The sequence below is a fragment of the Tachypleus tridentatus genome, chromosome 9 (genome assembly GCF_004210375.1).
Source record: "Tachypleus tridentatus isolate NWPU-2018 chromosome 9, ASM421037v1, whole genome shotgun sequence".
In the NCBI taxonomy this organism is placed as follows: domain Eukaryota; kingdom Metazoa; phylum Arthropoda; class Merostomata; order Xiphosura; family Limulidae; genus Tachypleus; species Tachypleus tridentatus.
The window spans coordinates 108,375,379-108,381,378 of record NC_134833.1 but is presented as its reverse complement, the minus strand read 5'-3'; the positions used below and the strand labels follow the sequence as shown (position 1 = coordinate 108,381,378).

Here is a 6,000-nt window from a genome sequence, read left to right as displayed (position 1 = left end):
CTGTCATTTATTTGTCTGAACCAAGATGATATTTAATAATAAATTAAAAGCGACATTATAATTGTATAAATCAAATAAAAGCTACAGTGTTTCAATAGTTTTTTCTTTACAAAGTAATGTGTCTTTTGTTCACAATCTAAAACCACATCGCGTCTACTTCTTGTTCGTTGCTATTTTTTAACTTTATTCAACACTGATCACGTTTTCGTGTCAAACGAGACTGTGATGTTAAGAGGTCTAAGAACAACAAATAAAAGGAATCACGTGCATCACGAAGAAATACAGTATCTGTGGTTGTCATGCGCACTACGCATGTGTCGTAAATTGAAGCAAAGAACTTCTTATATCTAATATACTTACACTATAGTATATTACTCAGTGGTTCAAGACCAGATTACAGGGCTATCATTTACAAATTTATGAGCTGTAAACCTTTTAAAACTGATCATTTTAGTAAACAGTTATAAAAGATATAACTTAGGTTTGTGTTCCATCTTTTATGTAATTTACCCAAAAATAAGGCACGTTTAAAGGAAATTTGTAAGGCTACAATATAAACCTTTAATCATTACATTAATTAAGAAGTAAAGAGTAGAATATTTTGGTTTTAATATCAACGCTAATAAAACTATCCCACATACTGTTTTCCAGAAGAAGTTCAGCAGTACGATTGCTATTGGTAAGTTAAAACCAAATTTATACAAACTTTTAATCCGTATACTAGTTAAGATATAAAGAGTAAAATATTTTATTGTACTGCTTCGAGTTAATGGTAATAATCCCTTACCGGGGATTGTTTTTAAAATGAGCTTCAGCAGTGTGATTTTTGCTGGGAAGTTAAAACTAATGTTATACTTTTGTGGTTTTAAACTTAAGTTAATCAAATTTTAGATTTGCTAAAATAATTTTAAAATCTTTGTAACTACGGTACCCTGCAGTACTGTTATCAAACAGATAGTCACCAAGCTTTACCACTCTTTACCAAAGATTATTGCACATGTACAAGAGCTTACTCGTGTAAAGTTTGAAACAATGGTAATTTTGTTGCAGCTAATTTTAAGTCAAAATAGAAAAGCTTATTTCCAACGTATGTAAATAGATTTTGGGAGGAAATACTGATTTGGTTTGGTTTATTTTGAATTTCGTGCAAAGCTACACAAGAACTATCTGCGCTAGCCGTCCCTAATTTAGCAGTGTAAGACTAGAGGGAAGGCAGCTAGTCATCACCGCCCACCGCCAACACTTGGACTACTTTTTTCCAACGAATAGTGGAATTGACCGTAACACTATAACGCCCCCACGGCTGAAAGGGCGAGCATGTCTGGTGTGACGGGAATCCGAACCCACGACATACTGACCTGAGGGGAAAAATAGAAAAGAAACTTGAACTAAGCTATGAAGTTATTTGATATCAATCATCTTCAAATCCTTTTTTTCATTATTAAATAAGACATTAAGTAAATCCTAGATATCGTATATACATGTTAAGATGGTGTGTCTAATTTCCAGTTTGTGAACCCTATATTAAACAGGATTAATTATTGAGTATCAAGAGGCAGAATGACAAACTGTAATTTCTATTATAACGCTATTTATCGAATGAAATGTTTTGTATTAATGACTTAGGTTTTTTCAAGCTTCTATTGAACAAATTTATCAAGCTATAAATGTTTCTGTCTGGCAGTTTGACAGTGGACGTTGTATGTAGATATTTAAAATGTTCAATAGTTGCCTAAAACAAATGACTTTTCATTTATTTGCTATCAGGTAGTTAGGTTCTTAAGTTTGTACTAATGATGGTAAAATAGAAAATTTGTATGAGTTCATTTAAGTAGCTAGTATGCAACCTGCCAAAATAAGCGTAAATTATTTCATTTGTTATAGTGGTAATAAAAACAAAAAAGTTATATTTCAAGTCAGACTTCTAATCTAAATTTATAAAAGACATTTTTCATAAACTTTACATTACGCATTTCTATTGACCAAACGGCACCTTTCTTCTTTCATTTTCTTAGGTTTTTATATTCAAAGTGCCGAATGTAGAATTAAGATCTGCATTAATAAGGTTTTATATTCACTTTCAATACTACATTCTATGAATCACTAACAACTCTTAGTGTGATCAGTTATATTTGTAATTTGTTAATAATATTAGATTTATTGTATTTTTAAATATTACATTCTTTATTCATTCCCAATAGCATTGATGCACGAGTACTCTTTGTAGAATAACTCGTTGAAAACCCTTGCAAAAAAATCCAAAGCCCTGTATGGAACAATAGCCATGGATTCGTAGTAACTTACTTAGAACATACAACTCCGGTCAGAAACCTGACAAGTGGCAACCTTATTCACAAAGACATTATTATTTATAATTGTACCTTTATTCTAACATCACCAAAAACAACCCTCGTAAGTCACACCAACTTGTACTACTGCCTCCTCAGAACACCTAGTTTCAACTCGTTTGGGCTACTTTAATTTTTTTTAAGGTCTGTTATCATTGATTTTCTTTTATCAATAATTTGTGTTTAACTGATAACGGAATATATTTTTAAAAGTTGAGTTCGTTAGTAGTGTTCGTGTTTCCAGAACATATGGAAAGTTGACCAAAAGTAACATTAACAACTAAAAATAACATTAAACCAACTGAATTTTTGTAACTAAAGAAATTTGATTAAGGTACTTTATGACTGAAATACAAATTCAATGTGAATTCATACATTCTATAAATATAATTATATTCTTTGGATATGTAAAACTTTTGGTCATGTTCCGTTCTATTTTTATATCTTTTTAATATTTTTATTTAACAAAACTGGTACAATGAAACACTTATTATCAAATTTTAAATCCAATTTTATAATATGAGACCAATTTTATCTAATCAGTGGTGCTTAAGTTTAATTATATCAATTGACAGCTCTTTGATCGAAAAACAGTATAAATTATGGTAATAATTAATCATCGATCTGCATGATGAACTAATAATTAATTTATGCATAAAGAACATAAAGAACCTAAAAAACTAGTATTCACACGATTTTAAGGCGTTAAGGTGTTAATACAACCTGATTTTATCGCATTTCCTATATGATAACTTCACGCAAAAAATCTACATTCTCATTGGTAGCTTATAGATGTACATAAAGTGATCCATAGTCGCTTTAAACAGATCGGGTTTTACCATGTTTTACCAATTTTACCAATGGGACAATCCTTCAGCGGTTCATCATCAGATAGTTTTTGTACCACACAAACTTACTTCTATTATTTTAGCCCCAAAGCATAGCAACAATAAAAAAGCAATAAAAATGGTACATTATATTAAAAATATATTGTGTGTGTGTTTTGCATACCAAGATGAAACAATATTCATGAAAATAAACTAAATTTTAACAACTATAAAACATATATTTTTGTAAAATGTTTGTCGGAACCTGAGTGTGCTATGTGGGAAAATAGGAAGAAAACACAAGGTCGTGAAGAATTCGAATATTTTACTATATTTCGTTCTTTAAAACCGCTTAAAATAATTGGCAGTTAATCACCCCTAGTTTCAAAAAACAGTGGAAGGTCAAAAGTTTATTTTTATATTTTTTTTCCAGAATTTTAATTCTCTATTACCTCAGCCTTGCATTGCCAGTTGATTAGGGCGGTTGACTAGCAATCCTGAGGGTTGCGGATTCGAATCCCCATCACATCAAACATGTTCGCCCTTTGATCTTTGAGGGCGTTATAAAACTACAGTCAATCCCACTGTTATTGATAAAAGAGTAGCCCAAGAGTTGGCGGAAGGTGGTGATGACTAGCTGCTTTCTCTCTAGTCTTACACTGCTAAGTAAGGAACTGCTAGCACATACAGTCCTTATGTGGCTTTGCGCGAAATTTAAAACAAACAAACAAATTCTCTACTATCTCTGTGTGAAAGTAAACAAAAACACAACAACAAGGGAAATGAAGGTCATTTTTTCACTCTTACAGAGACTAAAGAAATAGTCTCTTCAGTGGTGGCTACAAGTAGGGGCAGACTGAAATGATTAACTATCAATTTGTTTTAAACCTAAAATACGCAATTTTTAGATGTATAAACTTACTAATATAATGGATTATTCAGACTATCAAATAGGCGCAAATGACTGTGTTGGTAATTAAAATTATAATGTAGGTAAACATAATTAACATAACATCTGTCTGTTGTGGAATAACATTTGGAGCAGCATGCATGTATTGTAATTTTGTTTAATATGGTAATAGTCCCCTTAACGGTTCAGAATACGTGTTATGGAGACTATTTTTGTAATATTAGCTACTTTTTTTCCCGAATTACCTTAACAAAAACATCCGATAAATTCTGTATTTTTATATTTAAGCGTTTAATTATTTTTAAAATAAAGTGCTTTTCAAAACCAACATAAAAAACCATAGTTCAACTTCTTCCCCTCATGTTTTTAAAGATAAGTATATGTTAAATTCCTCGTCCTGGTAAAAGGATTAATGAAAAATAATGTGTCCTATATTTTGAATAAGGAGATTCACGTTTAAGTTATTTATAAGCGTGAGGAGAAATAAAACAAGTTTCTTGTAAACTGGTTTGGCCTTATTTCTTCTAACTTCTTTGTTTAAAACAAGAATTTGGAACCTTTGTCGTGCATATAAACAAGAAGGAATGCTGTATTACTTTGAAGCAGTTTTTCTTCGAAGCAGAACATTGGAGGGCGTAGAGAGAGAGGCCTGTTGTAAACTTTGCGTGGGAAGACATGACATTCCTACAGGTGAACGGTATATCATGTAGTTTGAAGCGTAGCCTCGTTTCCTGTATATGCGTATACACGTGCAACAGGCTCACGTGGATAGAAGATGCATATGTTTTGTATATGTGCAATGAATGGCATCCATCTTTCTTTCCAGTTATATCTAGTACAGGAAATATTTAAACATAAACATTCTTAATTATATAACACAAGTACTTTGGAAATAGTTGAAGTGCATGGCCATGAACTTATCAACTATTTTTAGTACACGAGTGCTACTTAGGAAGAATCCATAGAAAAGTTATAGTTTATATATATTTTGGTATGCATTAAAATATTGCATTTGAAGGATTTCATGAAATTCTCAAAACCAATAATCAAAAAATGCAGTTGTCGGTCTTAAAGGTGTATTTACAGCCATATTGATTGCAAGTCAAAAGAGGCAATATCCACAATAAAAACCGTTAGAGTTAGTCCTCATTGAAATATATAGTTTTGGTGTTCTTATCTAAGAATGGAAACATTTATCAGATTGGAAATGTTAATAGATTGATTTCGGGGATGGAGAGGTATCTTATACTCATTGATTGATTAAGATCTTTCAACATCTTTTATTTTGAGAACAGAATTATGAGAAGTGATTTTATTGAAGTTTAATAGGTTTATCTGAAGATTTATAAATTGTATAAAAACTCTTGATTGATTTCTTGCAGCTGTGTTTTAAAGATAAGAGAACGAGAGGATAAAAAGTTTAAGATTTGGTAAATACGTGCTATATAATACTATATAATACGTACTATATAATACGTGCTATATAGGCTACAGACAGGTAACTTAATTTATTTTTTTCTGACAGGATGCATTCCATCGTGACTTATCGTTTAGGGCGCTCAACTTGCAATCTGCGGGGCATGGATCGAAACCTATTGCCGAACATTTCGCCCTTTCAGCCTTAAAGATGTATATTATGCGACGGTCAATTGTACTATTCGTTGGTAAAAAGCAGCCCAAGAGTTAACAGTAGATTGTGTCGTGTAGCTGCTTCACTTTTCTCTAGCCTATCACTTAAATATTACGAGCAGCTACTGCAGAGAACTTTCGAATAGCTGTATATAAAAATTCAACAAATAAACACATCTTAAAAAATGAATAACGGACGTATTGAATTGGTTTTTCTGCAGTATGGATGCCAGTACTTTACAGGTTTCAAAACGTAGAATTGACAATATCTTGGAAAATAAAGGGT

General features: G+C 31.6%; 1 protein-coding gene across 1 annotated transcript in view; it reads left to right on the top strand.

Annotated features, from left to right (window-relative positions):
• The first annotated feature begins 382 nt into the window (after nucleotides 1-382).
• LOC143226013 (protein timeless-like) overlaps nucleotides 383-6,000 on the top strand; it is a 103,513-nt gene continuing 97,895 nt past the window's right edge. The window contains exon 1 of the mRNA XM_076456381.1: nucleotides 383-679. The gene's annotated coding sequence lies outside the window, so the exon portion shown is untranslated. The remainder of the gene's footprint in view (nucleotides 680-6,000) is intronic.